We start from the raw sequence: 20906 nt of genomic DNA, 5'->3' as shown, positions 1-20906 counted from the left end.
GAAATTCCCCACTGTTACACGTTTTTGGGAAGTTAGTGTTGAAATCTTGTGATTTTGGGTGTTTAGGGATACTCCAACATGGATTCTAAGTGGGTTCTATCCCTACTTCATATGGGCTGAGGTAAGAAGTGCTCAAACCCTTGTGATTTATCATCTTTATGAGCCCTAGATTGATGTATGAATGTGATATTGGTTATGTTAGTGCATTTGATGGTTTTGGTGCACAATTGGGAGATTGGTGTTGCTTGAGGAGCTTTGGTGAGGCTTAGGGCTAAGGTTGGTGGAGACTTCCAAAGAAGAGGCTCAATTGATTTGGCTACAAGAGGTACGGTTTAAGTTTCATTTAAGTACCGTGTGGTGTGATGAGGATTCCTAGGCTAGATGCCCCTAGGATTAAGTTTGGATTGTGTAAATGGTTGGTGCTAATATGCGTAGTTGGTATGTAATGTGGAATTAATGATTGGATTGAGAATTGTGTGGCCTTGTATGTTTGGTGTATTGAAAATTTGATGTATTGGGTAATGAGTATTGACTTGTGGTTTATGAATTTAAATTGTGAAATTGGGCCAGAGGCCGTAAATTTTGGGCCGGAGGCCGGCAAGAGGTAAGAAAGGTAAGTTGATGTGTGCATTGTATGATGACACAAGTGATTGGATGGATTTTAGATAATGAATATATGAATGATTGGGTTGTTTATTGAATAATGAGGTTTGAGGAGTTGAAGAATGGAAATTGGTAATTTTGGGTGAAATTGTATAGATGAGGTATGTTTGGTTTTGGTTGAGGTATGTTATGTGGTCATATATGTGATCATGATTATTGATGTCTTGATGGTATGATGATGCATAAGAGATATGTATGTTGTGGTATATACTTGAGAAATGATTAAGGTTGATTTGTGGGTGAAACCATGTGACAGTGAGTATAATATTGATTATGTGTAAAGATGATTGATTGGAAATAGTATTGTTGGAAATTGGGATGAGGAAAGATGTATGACATGTTAATGTGTTTGTAATTTAGCCATTTGTTTGAGATGGGTAAAAATGGTTATATGGCGGTTTTGTGCATCGTGGTAAAGTGTTAATGTATGAGTTGAGGAGGCTTGATGTTGATTTTGGTATATTTTGATTGATTTCAAAAAGGGTTAAAACTAGCATGTTTTGGTTGATTTTGAAAAGGGTTGAAAATGGCTTGTTTTGAAAAGGGCACTTTGTGGTGTTGTATGAAAAATATGGTTTTTGGGCATACTTTGATGGGACATAACTTGGACTACGGATCTCTGTTTTGTGCCAAATCTGTTTAGAAATGAAATTGGATCCGGGATGTCCATGCCGTTCGAAGAACGGGTGAAAAATGATTTAAAATGAGAGAGTTATGTCCGTCGGAAGATTGGGGGTTGAATGTGTGAATTCTGCAACTTTTAACTTAGAAAACTTTTAGCAGAATGACCCTCCATGCGTAGGCGCACTTGGCGCGTACGCGTCGTTCTTCGAGAAGGCACCATCCACGCGTGCGCGTGGGGTGCGCGTGCGCGTCGATGCGCTGCACCCATTGCCCAGCCATTTTCCCGAGAGTTGTGCCAGAGTTGTGCCAGTCTTGTGCCTGGGGGCGCAAGTGTACCCACGCGTACGCATGGCTAACGCGTACGCGTCGTTATCTATTTTTCAATCTGCGCGTCCACGTGAATGGCGCGTATGCGCCGATGAGTTTTGTGGCCATCCACGCGTGCGCGTGGAGTACGCGTACGCGTGGCCCTGTTTTCATTCCAAAGTTGATTTTTGAGTATTAAAAGCCAAATCTCATACTTCTAAGCCTCCGATCTCACCCCTTATGTATTAAATCATTATGATATGCCTAGCAATGAGAAAGGAGCTAGGGGATGTGGTAACTTGCGAGTGGAGCAAGGGGAAAAGTTATGATCAATGATGATCAACGATGATTATATGAGATATGGAGGATGACGGTGGGAGTACCGTGTATGCCATGAGCCGAAGGGCTATATTTATTGATAAATGGCTGGTTCTTGATTGGACCATGAGCCGGATGGCTGAGTTATTGCCGGGTCACGGCAAAGCCATTATTGATTATGGCTGAGAATAATTGCATATATGATTAATGAATGAATGTGTTAAATGGATAATAATGGAAGATGTTGAAATGTGATGTGTAACCCCGGGTAGTAGGCAGTGGCATTGTCCGCTTGCTCTGGGTATGAGACGGAAAAGGATGTTTATGATAAATGAGTTAATTATAGAGTTTTGAATGAATGTAATTCTGATACCTGGGTAGTAGTAAGGGTTGGGGTTCGTCCCACTTGCTCCAGGTTATTGTTTGAGATTTGAAAACAATGAGGATTGATAATTTGAATTGAGATTGAATGAATATATGCTTAAGATACCTGGGCAGTAGCAAGGGTTGTGGTTCGTCCTGCTTGCTCCGGGTTAATGCTTGAGATACCTGGGCAGTAGCAAGGGTTGTGGTTCGTCCCGCTTGCTCCGGGTTAATGCTTGAGATACCTGGGCAGTGGCAAGGGTTGTGGTTCGTCCCACTTGCTCCAGGTCAGAGATTGTGACGCATGGGTAGTAGCGGTAGTAGTGGTGAATCCACTCGCTCCAGGTTGAGCTGTTAAACACCCGCATGGGTAGTAGCCGCAGTAGTGGTTGTTCCACTGGCTCTGGGCTGAGCGGGTAGTAGCAAGGGGGTTGTAGCTCAAACTTACTTGCTCCGCAAGGGGTGTTTCTGTCCATGGTTAGCTACCAGGACGTGTCGGGTTAGCTATATAACCGACAGATGATATCATCAGCCATAGGGCAGGCATAAATCATTTGCATATGTTTGAATTGTTTGGGTTTGCCTATTTGTTTTGGATTTCTATATCATACATGCTATGTTACCTGATTATGTGCTACTTGTTCTACTTGTACCTTATTTGTGTATTACTTGTCTGTATTGCTTGTGTTTGTACAACTGAGAGATCCCTCATGTTGGTGTTGGTGGATGTTGGAGGCTGTTCTTGATGAGATGAATTAATAATGCGATTGCATAATGATGATGATTTTTGAATGAGATCATTTGAGCCCTCTGGGTAGACGCAGTGATGTGATTTCACTAGTTCCAGGCGAGGGTATGATGTATTGATATAGAGTTGCTGAGGCAGAACAACTGGTAATGGTTTTGCTTATGATTCTGAGTCTGATTCGTGAAAGAATCAGCGAATTGGGAAACATGTGTAATATGAACTAGATTTAGTATCCCCTTACGTCAGATGCCTATTTATAGATTAGTGAGAATCTAGGCTGGATATTTGGTGAAAAGGAGTTTAGGATGCTTAGTGAGTTTTTATTGCAGTGCATTGTATTTATTTGGCACTTTTACCGTACTGGGAACCCATGGGCCCGGGGTTCTCATTCCGTATATATCTCTTGTTTTTCAGATACAGGTTCAGGTGCTCAGAAGTGAGCTGCGGTTCGTCTGAGAGACGGCGAAGATATTTATTTTCTCTACTTTGTGTTTTGCTTAGAATCTCTCCACCTTTGTTCTGAAAAGATTATATTATGTATTGAACTCTTTTGGAACTTGCCTATAGAGGCTCTTATGTTTCCTTTGGGAGAGATTAGGATATATTGTTGTCAACTACGTTCATACTGTACCCTAGCCGGCCTAAACTTCACGGGTCGCGACTAGTGGCTATTTACTTATGTTATATATATCTATCTGTTATCTATCTCTTAATCTCCTTTATGCCTTGTCCATATATCGCTTTCGGCTTCACGTTTTATCTTTTCGTTGTCGAATCGTGAGTGATACGTCTTCGCGATTTTATTTCTACTCTTTTCAGGCTTCTCGATTAATACTCCTTTCGAAATTACCTATGTTTATATATTAAAAATCCACCTGAGAGTCGTACCACCGTAATATCATTGACTTATGACTCGAGCATAAGGATTTGAATATTAGGGTGTTACAAACTTGGGTAGATAGATGTTGATAATATTGAGTTTATGTTGTTTTGGTTTAGTGATAAATTTGAAATGAACAAGATGATTTGGAACATGTAAACAAGTTATTCCATCTATATCGACATTAAAAGGATATAATAATATCGTAAATGGATTTTCTAGTATATTTATGTAATTTTCTAGACTCATGTTAATATAATTTTCTGAAATTATTATATTACTAGTTCCTTCAGTTTTACTAGTACTATTTTGTAAAGTTTGTTCTGGAATTTTTATTATATTTTCTCCTTCTATTTTTAGTAATCTATAATCCATATTGATATTTTGTTGTTTTAATTTTGAAAATTCTCTTTTTAACTTTTTTATCACTTCTGGAAGGGAATTAAGAGCGATTTCTTCTTTGGGTTTTTAAAACGATTATAAATTTCTTTTATCTCTATTGGTCTTATTTCCTATTTACTTTCTTCTTCTTTTTTAACTAATTCCGCTAGTTGATTTATGAATTCATCTCTTAGTGGGATATCCTCCAACTTGTCAATTATTTTTATTAGTGTAGAAGTCTGTTCTCTAGTAAAAATATTTACAATTTTTTCACAATTTTTACAGTTACATAATCCTATTCCTAAATAATTATTCTGCTAATCTTTTTCACTATTTTCTTCTGAGATTTTTTCTTCTGACATAAAATCTAATTGTTGTGTAAAGTAATCTTCAGTTTCAGAAGAGTCTTCATAAATTGATTCTTCTTCTGATTCTGAGTTGATTAATATGGCTGTTAAAGCGTGTTTAATTTCTTTATTTTCTATTTAGTTTATTTTTTGTTCTGTTGTACATTTATTAGCGTAATGTCCTTGTTTTTACATTTTCAACATGTTACTTGTTTTTTCTTTTTAGAAGATTTAGGTTTTCCTTTAAGTGTTTTATAGAATTTTTTATAATGTTTTTGTTCATAATAAAGGGATTTATCTATATTATATCTATATTTTTTATAAAAATTTTTCTTTTTAATTTTGTTTTGTGCACTAGGTGCTTTTTCTAGAGTTATTCCATATTGATAACAAAACATTTCAAGTTCTCTTTCTCCGTGATAGTTTCTTATTTTTTTTTGTTGTATCTTAGTATCTGTGCATACTTCTATACCTGTTTGTACTATTATATTATGTAGTTTTCCAAAAATTAATAAATTATAGGGAATCTGAATTCCAAACTGTGTTTGTAGTTTCTGTAACACCTTTTCAGAGAATAATTTTGGTAAAATTGCTACAAATCTTTCTTTCTAGAAAGGTGCATGTGCATTATCTCTTATCATAACTTTTGACATAAAAACATCTTTATACCATCTACAATCAGACATAGTTGGATATCTTAAATTCATTAATTGAGTTCCTATCCTATCTTTGAAAGTGCTTGGGTCTCCTATAAAATTTTTAATAATGGTATAAATTAATGTGGATGTAGCATCTTGTGACTGATCTTCTGATTTAATGCTATTTAGAATTAATTCTTTTTCTTGGATACTGAAAAAATTATCCACCATCCTTTTAATTGTCCTGTAAAGCCTTGAGTTAACATAATTGCTGCCTCTTTATCGAAAACTTTTCTCATTTTATAAGCAGTTGCGGCCATATTCATATTACACATTTGGTCTAAAATGGCTTGTTTATTTAATCCATCTATATTCCATTCTACTAAGTCTAGTCCGAAAAACTATTTTGTACTAATTACATTTTTCTTCTAAACCTACATCTACATCTTTTATGAGATATTTTATTTATTTCTAATTCTCCTTCATTTTTTAATGTATTAATCGTTATTTTTTCAAGACTAATACTTCTATGTTTTTCTTTTAATTCATCAACTTCTGCTTCTACTTTAGATTTTAAACTAATATTATCTAAGCTTTGTAATTTATATATAGGTTTTTCTATAGGTTTTTATATTTTAATTATTTTTTTCATATTTTCCATTCTTCCTAATTGATTTTTTATTATATCTAACATGATATTAGTAAAGTTTAATTATTGATGTAATTTCTTAATATCTCTTTTTTTCTATGTTTCCTTCTGCATTGTTATTTTTATAGGGCGTTGTTTCAACTTCTAAATCTTTTCCAACTAGTATTTTAATAATTTTTTTAGGAGAGTATTCGAATTCTATTATTGATCCTGAACTGATTTTCCATACAATAATTATCTTTTTTAATGGACATAATTTCTTGTTATTTTTAGAATAATAATTAATATACCAATCAAAGAAATATAAATTAATTCTATTTTCTTTCATAAATCATAAAATAATTCTCTAAGCCTAATAACTTCATCTTCAGAGTAATTGGTAAAATACCAATCTCTTAATGATTTATTATAATCAGCATTAAAATCTTGTATTATCCATTCTTTATCAATTTTAAATGGTTCTTCTTTAATGATGACTGAAAATACTTGTGATTCAGTTGGATCGTAATCTAAATCTGCTTTATATACAGGAACGACTATATGAGGCTTTATATTATTAATTCCTATAATATTATCCATATTTTCTATTAACGAATTATCTATAGAATTTCTATGATTAATAGTCTCAATACTATCAGAAATTCTTAGAGATTGTGATCTATTCATCCTAATTCTAATATCTGTTTCTTCTTTTATTATTTCTCTCAATTTAGTATTTTCTATTTGGGGTTCTTCAATGATATCTGGTATTACCCATTCTTCAGGCATTTTTCTAATTAATTTTTCATGTCTTAGTTTTCTTGGTGTTTGTATATTAGATCTTTTAAGATTTGCATGTATAATTATCATTTCTTCTTTTGAGGATTGTCTTAATGCTTTAAAATTATAATTAACCTTAGTAATTTTATAATATATTCTATAGATTATTTCAAATGGCTCATTTTTTGTTTATGATTTTTTTATCAGATTGGACATGCAATTTTAAGGCTTTCCAAGTATATTCATTTCTTAGATTCATAGCATAATTCGAAAAACAATTGAAGAAAACTAGTCCATTATGACAATTAATTATTTTCTAATATTCCTATTAATGAGTCTCTAAAATTTAGAAATCTTGTATCTCTAAATGTTAATAATATAGGAACATTTATTCTTATTCTAAAATTAAGTTTTACTACTACTTGTATTAATCATATATGGATGAAGTTGTATCCTTTGTTACTATGTTCTTTTAACTTATCTTTTTCTAAAATGGTAATAGTCCTATTATTACTTGTTTTTGGTTTACAGTATTCTAACATATGTATTTCATAATCTCTTCCTTTTTAGAAATATTTTTTTTGTATATTTCATTTTTATCTATTATAGGTATATTCCAATTATAAAAACTTTCCTCTAACTTGGGTATTTCTAATTCATTTTTAGTTCCGGATGTTGATGCTTCACCATTATCTGTTTTATTACTAAAGAATTATTTTTTCCTAAACTTAAACTACTCATCGTTCTAAATAAACTAGCCATTTTATGGTTAGAACTTTGTGAGTTACAAGACTAATGAGCGGATATTTTATACGCTTTTTTGCGGTAATTTCATGTAGATTTTAGTATGTTTTAGTTAGTTTTTAGTATATTTTTATTAGTTTTTAAGAAAAAATCATATTTCTGGAATTTACTATGAGTTTGTGTGTTTTTCTGTGATTTTAGGTATTTTCAAGCTGAAATTGAGGGACCTGAGCAAAAATCTGATTCAGGCTGAAAAAGAACTGCTGATGCTGTTGGATTCTGACCTCCCTTCACTCGGAATAGATTTTTTAGAGCTACAGAAGTCCAATTGGCGCGCTCTCAATTGGGTTGGAAAGTAGACATCCAGGGCTTTCCAGCAATATGTAATAGTACATACTTTGCACGAAGATAGACGACGTAAACTGGCGTTCAACGCCAATTTCATGTTGCAGTCTAGCGTCCAGCGCCAGAAACACGTCACGAACCAGAGTTGAACGCCAAAAACACGTTACAACTTGGTGTTCAACTCCAGAAATAGCCCAGGCACGTGAGAAGCTTAAGTCTCAGCCCCAGCACACACCAAGTGGGCTCCAGAAGTGGATTTCTGTACTATCCATCTTAGTTTACTCATTCTCTGTAAACCTAGGTTACTAGTTTAGTATTTAAACAACTTTTAGAGACTTATTTTGTATCTCATGACATTTTCAGATTTGAATTATATACTATTTGACGGCATGAGTCTCTAAACTCCATTGTTGGGGGTGAGGAGCTCTGCAGCGTCCCGATGAATTAATGCAATTCTTTCTGTTTTCCATTCAAACACGCTTGTTCCTATCTAAGATATTCATTCGCGCTTCACTATGAAGAAGGTGATGATCTGTGACACTCATCACCTTCCTCAACCTATGAACGTATGCCTGACAACCGCCTCCGTTCTACATTAGATTGAATGAGTATCTCTTAGATTCCTTAATCAGAATCTTCGTGGTATAAGCTAGAATTGATGGCGGCATTCATGAGAATCTGGAAAGTCTAAACCTTGTCTGTGGTATTTCGAGTAGGATTCAAGGATTGGATGGCTTTGACGAGTTTCAAACTCGCGATTGTTGGGCGTGATGACAAACACAAAAGAATCAACGGATTCTATTCCGGCATGATCGAGAACCAACAGATGATTAGCCGTGCTGTGACAGAGCATTTGGACCATTTTCACTGAGAGGATGGGAAGTAGCCATTGACAATGGTGACACCCTACATACAGCTTGCCATTGAAGGAGCCTTGCGTGTGGGAAGAGGAATACAAGAGGAAAGCTTAAATAAGAAGGACAAAGCATCTCCAAAACTCCAACATATTCTCCATTATTGCATACCAAGTAATTATTTCACGCTCTTTTATTTTTCTAATAATTCAAACTGATAATTATAATTGATATCCTGACTAAGAATAATAAAATAAACATAGCTTGCTTCAAACCAATAATCTCCGTGGGATCGACCCTTACTCACGTAAGGTATTACTTGGATGACCCAGTGCACTTGTTGGTTAGTGGTACGAAATCATAAGAAATCTTGATTTTGATATTGGGATTACAATTTCGTGCACTAAGTTTTTGGCGCCGTTGCCGGGGATTGTTCGAGTTTGAACAACTAAAGGTTTATTTTGTTGCTATAGAGTCATTAAATTCTGAGTCCTTTATTCCGTTTCAAAAATTTTTCAAAAATAATTATTTTTCTTTATCAAATTTTAATTTTTTTCGTGAATTAGTGTCTTGTTCTAAGTTTGGTGTCAATTGCATATTTTATATTTTCCTTTTAAATTTTTGAATTAGTGTTCTTTGTTTTTCCTTGATCTTCAAATTGTTCTTGTCAATTTTTCTTGTTTGATCTTTGGTTTGTCTTGTTCTGTGTCTTTTCTTATTTTTCTTGTGCTTTTTCAAAACATTAGTTTTCAAAAAATTTATTTTTATCTATAAAAATAATACATCTTTAAAACACGTTACATTTATAGCTCAGTTGGCTAGAGCGTTGGCTTGTGTTCTTGGCAATTGGGTATCTTCTTTTTAAAACTTTTTCAAAAATAATTTTTCTTTGATTAATTCTTGTGCCAAACTTTAAGTTTGGTGTTTTATTGTTAATCTTTTTCATAATTTTCGAAAATTTTATGGAAGTTTTCTAAAAATTTTAAGTTAGTGTTCTTTCTTTTGTTCTTGTTGTTCTTGTGAATCTTCAAAGTGTTCTTGAGTCTTCTTTATGTTTTGATCTTAAAATTTTTAAGTTTGGTGTTCCTTGGTGTTTTCTCTCCAAAATTTTCGAAAACAAGGAGCATTAGATCTAAAAATTTTAAGTCTTGTGTCTTTTGTGTGTTTTTCTTTTTCATCATAAAATTCAAAATTCAAAAAAAAATATTTTCTAATTATTTTTAAACTACTTTTTCGAATTTTTTTTTAAAAATTCAGATTTCAATTTCAAAATTTTTCAAATCTTATCCTTTTAAAATTTAAAAAAAATAATAATATTTTATTATCTTTTTCAAAAATATCCTAACCACTTTCTCTCTCCTCAATTTTTTCAAAAATCTTCACAAAACATTTTCAAATTTTCTTTATTTTTATTTTTATTTCATTTTTATTTTATTTTATTTTATTTTTTCAAAAATAAATTTTTATATATAATAAAATAAATAATATTTACATCCATATCATCTTCTTTACTCCAACATGGACATAAGTGGAAATGAACAGTCCAGAAGGACTCTAGGGTTATATGCTAACCCCACTACTACTTCATATGGGAGTAGTATATGTATACCCTCCATTGGAGTTAGTAGTTTTGAGTTGAATCCTCAGCTCATTATCATAGTGCAGCAAAGTTGCCAGTATTCCGGTCTTCCACAAGAAGAACCTACAGAATTTCTGGCACAGTTTTTACAAATTACTGACACAGTACATGATAAAGAGGTAGATCAGGATGTCTACAGGCTATTACTATTCCCATTTGCTGTAAAAGACCAAGTTAAGAGGTGGTTAAATAACCAACCTAAGGACAGCATAAAGACATGGAAACAGCTGTCAGAAAAATTCCTGAATCACTATTTTCCTCCAAAACGGATGACACAGCTAAGGCTGAGCATCCAAGGCTTCAAACAAGGAGATAGTGAATCTCTTTATGATGCTTGGGAGAGATACAGAGAGATGCTAAGAAAATGCCCCTCTGAAATATTTTCAGAGTGGGTGCAGTTAGACATCTTCTATTATGGGCTTACAGAGAATGCTCAGATTTCTCTAGACTACTCAGCTGGTGGATCTATACATATGAGAAAAACAATTGAAGAAGCTTAAGAGCTTATTGATACAGTTGCCAGAAATCAGCATCTGTACCTAAGTAGTGAATCTTCCATGAAAGAAGAAGCTAAAACAGTGACTACTGAACTCAGTCCTGCAGAACAAGCTACGGAATTCAATAAGCTATTAGACTTTCTAACAAAACAGTTAGCCGAATTCAAGGAGATATTACAAGAAACAAGAATGGCTAATATGAATATGGAAGTACAGTTGAAGCAAACAGAACAGTAGCTATCAAAACAAATAACAGAGAGTGCCAAGCAGTTCAATTAAGAAGTGAGAAAACATTAAAAATATCACTTCAAGATAGCAGGAAGCCAAGAAATGAGCAAACTACCCAAAATCCCTCTGAGGACATTAAGAGCCCAGAGAGGAATAATTCTGGCGTTCAAACGCCAGAAAATGAGTGGGAAGCTGGCGCTGAACGCCTAAACCATGTTCAGTCCTGGCGTTCAACGCCAGAAACAAGCAAGGAATTGGCATTGAACGCCCAAAGGAAGCATAGTTCTGGCGTTCAGACGCCAGAAACAGGTGAGGAGTTGGCGTCTAACGCCACTCCAGCTTCCACCTCTGGCATTCAAATGCCAGTGGGGGATCAAACACATACAAGTGCTGATAATAACCTTCTAAAAAGGCTTCTCAACCTACATCTGTAGGCAATAAACCTGCAGCAACTAAGGTTGAGGAATACAAAGCCAAAATGCCTTATCTTCAGAAACTCCGCCAAGTGGAACAGGATAAGCAATTTGCCCGCTTTGCAGACTATCTCAGGACTCTTGAAATAAAGATTCCGTTTGCAGAGGCACTTGAGCAAATACCCTTTTATGCTAAGTTTATGAAAGAGATCTTAAGTCATAAGAAGGATTGGAGGGAAACTGAAAAAGTTTACCTCACTGAAGAATGCAGTGCAGTCATTCTGAAAAGCTTACCTGAGAAGCTTAAAGACCCCGAAAGCTTTATGATACCATGCACATTAGAGGGTACTTGTACCAAGCAAGCTCTATGTGATCTTGGGGCAAGTATCAACCTAATACCTGCATCTATTATCACAAAGCTTGGTTTGAGTGAGGAAGTCAAACCAACCCGGATATGTCTCCAACTTGCTGATGGCTCCATTAAATACCCATCAGGCGTGATTGAAGACATGATTGTCAAGGTTGGGCCATTTGCCTTTCCTACTGACTTTGTGGTGCTGGAAATGGAGGAGCACAAGAGTGCAACTCTCATTCTAGGAAGACCTTTCCTAGCAACTGGCCAAACCCTTATTGATGTCCAAAAAGGGGAAGTAACCCTGAGAGTCAATGAGGAGGAGTTCAAGTTGAATATTGTCAAAGCTATGCAGCATCCAGACACCCCAAATGACTGCATGAGTGTTGATATTATTGACTCTCTGATAAAAGAGGTCAATATGACTGAGAGTCTCGAATCAGAGCTAGAAGATATCTTTAAAGATGTTCAGCCTGATCTGGAGGAATCAGAGAGAATGATAGAACCTCTGAAAATCCCTCAGGAAGAGGAGAAACCTCCTAAACCCAAGCTCAAACCATTACCATCATCCCTGAAATATGCATTTCTGGGAGAAGGTGATACCTTTCCTGTAATCATAAGCTCCACCTTAGAGCCACAGGAAGAGGAAGTACTAATTCAAGTGCTAAGGACACACAAGACAGCTCTTGGGTGGTCCATCAGTGATCTTAAGGGCATTAGCCCAGCCAGATGCATGCACAAGATTCTATTGGAAGGTGATGCCAAGCCAGTGGTTCAACCACAAAGGCGGCTGAATCCAGTCATGAAGGAAGTGGTACAGAAGGAGGTCACTAAATTACTAGAGGCTAGGATCATTTATCCTATTTCTGATAGCCCCTGGGTGAGCCCTGTCCAAGTCGTCCCTAAGAAGGGTGGCATGACAGTGGTTCATAATGAAAAAAATGAACTGGTTCCTACAAGAACAGTTACTGGGTGGCGTATGTGTATTGATTATAGAAGGCTCAATACAGCTACCAGAAAGGATCATTTTCCTTTACCATTCATAGACCAGATGCTAGAAAGACTAGCAGGTCATGAATACTACTGCTTCCTGGATGGATATTCAGGTTATAATTAAATTGCAGTAGATCCCCAAGATCAAGAGAAAACGGCATTCACATGTCCATCTGGAGTATTTGCATACAGAAGGATGCCATTTGGCCTGTGCAATGCACCTGCAACCTTTCAAAGATACATGCTCTCAATTTTCTCTGATATGGTGGAAAAATTTCTTGAAGTCTTCATGGATGACTTTTCAGTATTTGGAGACTCATTCAGCTCCTGTCTTGATCATCTAGCCCTTGTTCTAAAGAGGTGCCAATAGACTAACCTAGTTTTAAACTAGGAGAAATGTCATTTTATGGTGACTAAAGAAATTGTCCTTGGGCACAAAATCTCGAACAGGGGAATAGAGGTGGATTAAGCTAAGGTAGAGGTAATTGAAAAATTACCACCACCAGCCAATGTTAAGGCAATCAGAAGCTTTCTGGGGCATGTAGGATTCTATAGGAGGTTTATAAAGGATTTTTCAAAAATCGCCAAACCTCTAAGTAATCTGCTAGCTGCTGACACACCATTTATCTTTGATAAGGAGTGTCTGCAGGCGTTTGAGACTCTGAAAGCTAAGCTAGTCACAGCACCAGTCATCTTTGCACCAGATTGGACATTACCTTTTGAATTGATGTGTGATGCTAGTGACCATGCCATTGGTGCAGTGTTGGGACAAAGGCATGACAAGCTTTTGCACGTCATTTACTATGCCAGTCGTGTTTTAAATGACGCACAGAAGAACTACACAACCACAGAAAAAGAGCTACTTGCAGTGGTTTACGCCATTGATAAGTTCAGATCCTATTTAGTAGGATCAAAAGTGATTGTGTACACTGACCATGCTGCTCTTAAATACCTACTCACAAAGCAGGATTCAAAACCCAGACTCATAAGATGGGTGTTGCTTTTGCAAGAGTTTGATATAGAAATAAGAGACAGAAAAGGGACAGAGAATCAAGTAGCAGATCACCTGTCCCGAATAGAACTAGTAGAAGGGGCGTCCCTCCCTCTTACTAAGATCTCTGAAAACTTTCCAGATGAGCAACTCTTTGCCATCCAGGAAGTGCCATGGTTTGCAGACATTGCGAACTACAAGGCAGTGAGATTCATACCCAAAGAATACAGTAGGTAGTAATCAAAGAAGCTGATCACGGATGCAAAGTATTATCTCTGGGATGAGCCGTATCTCTTCAAGAGATGTGCAGACGGAGTAATCCATAGATGCGTGCCTAAAGAAGAAGCGCAGAAGATCCTATGGCATTGCCATGGATCACAATATGGAGGACATTTTGGAAGTGAGCGAACAGCCACAAGAGTCCTTCAATGTGGCTTCTACCGGCCTACTCTCTATAAAGATTCCTGAGTGTTTGTACTTAATTGTGACAGTTCCCAAAGATCTGGTAATCTGCCTCACAGTTATGCCATGCCTCAACAAGGGATCTTGGAGATTGAGTTGTTTGATGTATGGGGTATTGACTTCATGGGGCCTTTTCCACCATCATACTCAAACACTTATATTTTGGTGGCAGTGGATTATGTATCCAAATGGGTGGAAGCTATTGCAGCACCCACTAATGACACTATGACAGTGTTAAAATTCCTCCAGAAACACATCTTCAGCAGATTTAGCACCCCTAGAGTACTAATCAGTGATGGGGGCACTCATTTTTGCAATAAACAGCTTTACTCTTCTTTGGTTCGTTATGGAGTTAGCCATAGGGTAGCCACTCCATATCATCCACAGACAAATGGGCAAGCTGAAGTCTCTAACAGAGAACTTAAAAGAATCCTGGAACGGACTGTAATTAACCGTAGAAGGGATTGGGCAAGAAGTTTGGATGATGCTCTGTGGGCATACAGAACAGCATTCAAAACCCCTATAGGGACCTCCCCATACCAGCTTGTGTATGGAAATGCATGTCACTAGCCAGTGGAATTGGAACATAAGGCCTACTGGGCGACCAGATTCCTAAACCTTGATGCCAAGTTAGCTGGAGAAAAGCGTTTGCTCTAGTTAAATGAGCTAGAGGAATTTAGACTCAATGCTTTCGAAAATGCAAAAATTTACAAAGAGAAAGCAAAAAGATGGCATGATAAGAAACTGTCATCCAGAGTCTTTGAGTCTGGACAGAAAGTTCTGCTATTTAATTCTAGGCTCAAATTATTCCCCGGGAAATTGAAATTCCAGTGGAGAGGACCATATGTGATTACAAGTGTGTCACCATATGGATACATAGAGCTTCAGGATAATGATTCTAACAAAAAATTCATTGTTAATGGACAGAGAGTTAAACATTATCTTGAAAGCAATTTTGAGCTAGAATGCTCAAAACTGAGGCTTGATTAAAGCTCAGTAATAGTCCAACTAAAGACAATAAAGAAGCGCTTACTGGGAGGCAACCCAGTCAGTTACAAAGTTTATTTATTAATTAATTTTTACAGGTATATCTCAGTTATCTTCAAGGTAGAATAGCAATTGCTTGAGTTCACAGAGTTACAGGGGAATTTGGAAGCTCACTGGCATGAAAAAGCCAGTAAGAAATATTTTGGGCGTTGAACGCCCAAAAGAAGCATCCACTGGGCGTTCAACGCCAATAAGAATAGCCATCTGGGCGTAAAACGCCAAAAAGAAGCATCTTCTGGGCGTTGAACGCCAGAAAGAAGCTTGGTGCACGAAATTGTGATCATCAATGGCGCCATCAACATGGTACGCTCAATTGCAATCTCAACTCTTCATCACAACTTCGCACAACTAACCAACAAGTGCACTGGGTCGTCCAAGTAATAAACCTTACACGAGTAAGGGTCGATCCCACGGAGATTGTTGGTATGAAGCAAGCTATGGTCATCTTGTAAATCTCAGTCAGGCAGATTCAAATGGTTATGGATGATTTATGAATAAAACATAAAATAAAGATAGAGATACTTATATAATTCATTGGTGAGAATTTCAGATAAGCGTATGGAGATGCTTTGTCCCTTCCGTCTCTCTGCTTTCCTACTGTCTTCATCTAATCCTTCTTACTCCTTTCCATGGCAAGCTGTATGTTGGGCATCACCATTGTCAGTGGCTACAGTCCCGTCCTCTCAGTGAAAATGTTCAACGCGCTCTGTCACAGCACGGCTAATTATTTGTCGGTTCTCAATCAGGTTGGAATAGAATCCAGTGATTCTTTTGCGTCTGTCACTAACGCCCAGCCTTCAGGAGTTTGAAGCTCGTCACAGTCATTCAATCCTTGAATCCTACTCAGAATACCACAGACAAGGTTTAGACCTTCCGGATTCTCTTGAATGCCGCCATCCATTCTAGCTTATACCACGAAGATTCCGATTAAGGGATCCAAGAGATATCCACTCAATCTAAGGTAGAACGGAGGTGGTTGTCAGGCACACGTTCATAGGTGAGAATGATGATGAGTGTCATGGATCATCACATTCATCAAGTTGAGGAACACGTGATATCTTAGAACAAGAATAAGCCGAATTGAATAGAAGAACAATAGTAATTGCATTAATACTCGAGGTACAGCAGAGCTCCACACCTTAATCTATGGTGTGTAGAAACTCCACCGTTGAAAATACATAAGAACAAGGTCTAGGCATGGCCGAGAGGCCAGACTCCATGATCTAAGAACTAGACGTCCAAAGATGATCCTAAGATCAAAAAATGATCAAAAGATAAAAATACAATAGCAAAAGGTCCTATTTGTAGAGAACTAGTAGCTTAGGGTTTACAAAGATGAGTAAATGACATAAAAATCCACTTCCGGGCCCACTTGGTGTGTGCTTGGGCTGAGCATTGAAGCTTTCATGTGTAGAGACTTTTCTTGGAGTTAAACGCCAGCTTTGGTGCCAGTTTGGGCGTTTAACTCCCATTCTTGTGCCAGTTCCGGCGTTTTACGCTAGAATTCTTGAGCTGACTTGGAACGCCTATTTGGGCCATCAAATCTCGGGCAAAGTATGGACTATTATACATTTCTGGAAAGCCCAGGATGTCTACTTTTCAACGCAGTTGAGAGCGCGCCAATTGGGCTTCTGTAGCTCCAGAAAATCTACTTCGAGTGTAGGGAGGTCAGAATCCAACAGCATCTGCAGTCCTTTTCAGCCTCTGAATCAGATTTTTGCTCAGGTCCCTCAATTTCAGCCAGAAAATACCTGAAATCACAAAAAAACACACAAACTCATAGTAAAGTCCAGAAAAGTGAATTTTAACTAAAAACTAATAAAAATATAATAAAACCTAACTAAAACATACTAAAAACAATGCCAAAAAGCGTATAAATTATCCGCTCATCACAACACCAAACTTAAATTGTTGCTTGTCCCCAAGCAACTGAAAATAAAATAGGATAAAAAAAAGATAATATACTATAGACTCCAAATTATCAATGAAACTTAGCTCCAATTAGATGAGCGGGACTAGTAGCTTTTTGCCTCTGAACAGTTTTGGCATCTCACTTTATCCTTTGAAGTTCAAAATGATTGGCATCTATAGGAACTCAGAATTCAGATAGTGTTATTGATTCTACTAGTTAAGTATGTTGATTCTTGAACACAACTACTTTATGAGTCTTGGCCGTGGCCCAAAGCACTCTGTTTTCCAGTATTACCACCGTATACATACATGCCACAGACACATAACTGGGTGAACCTTTTCAGATTGCGACTCAGCTTTGCTAGAGTCCCCAATTAGAGGTGTCCAGGGTTCTTAAGCACACCCTTTTTTTCATTGGATCACGACTTTAACCGCTCAGTCTCAAGTTTTCACTTGACACCTTCACGCCACAAGCACATGGTTAGGGACAACTTGGTTTAGCCGCTTAGGCCAGGATATTATTCCTGTAAGCCCTCCTATCCACTGATGCTCAAAGCCTTGCATCCTTTTTATTACCCTTGCCTTTTGGTTTAAAGGGCTATTGGCTTTTTCTGCTTGCTTTTTCTTCCTCTTCTTTTTTTTTGAATTCACTGCTTTTTCTTGCTTCAGGAATCATTTTTATGATTTTTCAGATCCTCAGTAACATGTCTCCTTTTTCATCATTCTTTCAAGAGCCAATAATTTTAACATTCATGAACAACAAATTCAAAAGACATATGCACTGTTCAAGCATACATTCAGAAAACAAAAAGTATTGCCACCACATCAAAATAATTAAACCAGTTTCAAGGATGAATTCGAAATCATGTACTTCTTGTTCTTTTGTCATTAAAACATTTTCCATTTAAGAAAGGTGATAGATTCATAGGACATTCATAACTTTAAGGCATAGACACTAAGACACCAATGATCATAAGACACAAACATAGATAAACATAAGCATGATTTTTCGAAAAAAAAAAACAGAAAAATAAAGAACAAGGAGATTAAAGAATGGGTCCACCTTAGTGATGGCGGCTTGTTCTTCCTCTTGAAGATCTTATGGAGTGCTTGAGCTCCTCAATGTCTCTTCCTTGCCTTTGTTGCTCCTCTCTCATGATTCTTTGATCTTCTCTAATTTCATGGAGGAGGATGGAATGTTCTTGGTGCTCCACCCTTAGTTGTCCCATGTTGGAACTCAATTCTCCTAGGGAGGTGTTGATTTGCTCCCAATAATTTTGTGGAGGAAAGTGCATCCCTTGAGGCATCTCAGGGATTCCATGATGAGGAATTTCCTCATGCTCATGTCTATGAGTGGGATCTTCTGTTTGCATTGAGCTCCTTCCACACAGATATCCATGAGGACTTGGTCCAACCTTTGATTAAAGTTGACCTTTTTTTGAGTTTGAAAAGGGACCTCGGGGATCACCTTCTTCATGGCCACAACTTCATAGAAGTGGTCTTGATGCACCCTTGAGATGAATCTCTCCATCTCCCATGACTCGGAGGTGGAAGCTTTTGCCTTCCCTTTCCTCTTTCTAGAGGTTCTCCGGCCTTAAATGCCATAAATGGTTATGGAAAAACAAAAAGCAATGCTTTTACCACACCAAACTTAGAAGGTTTGCTCGTCCTCGAGCAAAAGAAGAAAGAAGAGAGTAGAAGAAGAGGAAATAGAGGAGATGGAGTTGGATTTGTTTTTCGGCCAATGGGGAGAAGTAGTGTGTAGGTTGTGTGAAAATGAAGGAGTGAAGATGGGTTTATATAGGGGTGGAGAGAGGGGTAAGGTTCGGCCATTATGGGTGGATTTGGGAGGGAAAGTGGTTTGAATTTGGATAGTGGGGTTTTATGAAGGATGGATGTGTGTGGTGAAGAGAATGGTGAGATTTGATAGGTGAGGGGTTTTTGGGGAAGAGGTATTGAGGTGATTGGTGAATGGGTGAAGAAGAGAGAGAGAGTGGTGGGGTAGGTGGGGATCCTGTGGGGTCCACAGATCCTGAGGTGTCAAGGATAATTCATCCCTGCACCAAGTGGCGAGCAAAATTGCTCTTTCTGCCAATTCTGGCGTTAAACGCCGAGCTGGTGCCAATTTCTGGCGTTTAACGCCAGCTCCTTGCCCATTTCTGGCGTTTGACGCCAGTTTGGTGCCCCTTTCTGGCGTTAAACGCCCAGAATGGTGCCAGACTGGGCATTAAACGCCCATTTGCTGCCCTTACTGGCGTTTAAACGCCAGCAAGGTTTTCCTCCAGGGTGTGCTGTTTTTCTTTCTGTTTTTCATTCTATTTTTCTTTTTTGTTTGATTTTGTGACTTCCCGTGATCATCAACCTACAGAAAACATAAAATAACAAAGGAAAATAGATAAATATAACATTGGGTTGCCTCCCAACAAGCGCTTCTTTAATGTTAGTAGCTTGATAGTGGGCCCTCATGGAGCCTCACAGATACTCAGAGCAATGTTGGAACCTCCCAACTCCAAACTTAGAGTTTGAATGTGGGGTTCAACACTAAACTTAGAAGTTGGTTGTGGCCTCCCAACACCAAACTTAGAGTTTGACTGTGGGGGCTCTGCTTGACTCTATTTTGAGAGAAGCTCTTCATGCTTCTTCTCCATGGTTACAGAGGGATATCCTTGGGCCTTAAACACAAAGGATTCTTTATTCACTTGAATGATCAACTCTCCTCTGTCAACATCAATCACAGCCTTTCCTGTGGCTAGGAAGGGTCTGCCAAGGATGATGGATTCATCCATGCACTTCCCAATCTCTAGGACTATGAAATCAACAGGGATGTAATAATTTTCAATCTTTACCAGAACATCCTCTACAAGTCCATAAGCTTGTTTTCTTGAATTGTCTGCCATCTCTAGTGAGATTCTTGCAGCTTGTACCTCAAAGATCCCTAGCTTCTCCATTACAGAGAGAGACATGAGGTTTATGCTTGACCCTAGGTCACACAGAATCTTCTTGAAGGTCATGGTGCCTAATATACAAGGTATTGAGAACTTCCCAGGATCCTATCTTTTTTGAGGTAATCTCTGTTACGTTGGGATTTTTGCCAGTAAAGAATTTCATAAAAACAGTCGCGTTGTAGATATAGTCTCTAAACCGACAGAAATCCCTTCGTACAAACGTTTTGGTTGTCACAAGTAACAAACCCCTTTTTAAAATTGATAACCGAGTATTTAAACCTCGGGTCGTCTTCTCAAGGAATTGCAGGGAGGTGTGTTCTTATTATTGGCTATGAAAAAGGTAAAATTGGGGTTTTTGGAATTTGGGCAATGGGCACAAGCATATTTAAATAACAAGTAAAATAAATTAACAGTAAAATAAACTATTGGCAAGGTATAAAGACTGGAGGTCCTATCCTAATTATCCTTATCAATTATGAAAAGAATTGGATTCTTCTCCCACCTTGTTAACCTCTAACTATGAAGGTAAGTTAAGTGGATGAATTAATTCGAATCCTCAAGTCTTAGTCTTTCCTTGGGAAAGGCTGGAGTTATTGGAATATGAATTAATGAAATGAAGAAATCCAATTTTCTTTCAATAATGAGTTTGATAACTCTAGAGTTACCAATTAATTAACCAAGGCCAAAAGGAAAGAAAATTGAAGCTGCTGGAATAAAAAAGCTTTTGGATGGGAAGCAATAATCATGTAAATAAAAGAAAGCAATATTAAACTGAAATACCTCAAAAAATATTAATTTAAAAGAGTAAT

The sequence above is a fragment of the Arachis hypogaea genome, chromosome 4, assembly GCF_003086295.3.
Source record: "Arachis hypogaea cultivar Tifrunner chromosome 4, arahy.Tifrunner.gnm2.J5K5, whole genome shotgun sequence".
Taxonomy (NCBI): domain Eukaryota; kingdom Viridiplantae; phylum Streptophyta; class Magnoliopsida; order Fabales; family Fabaceae; genus Arachis; species Arachis hypogaea.
Note: the sequence above shows the minus strand (reverse complement) of the source record.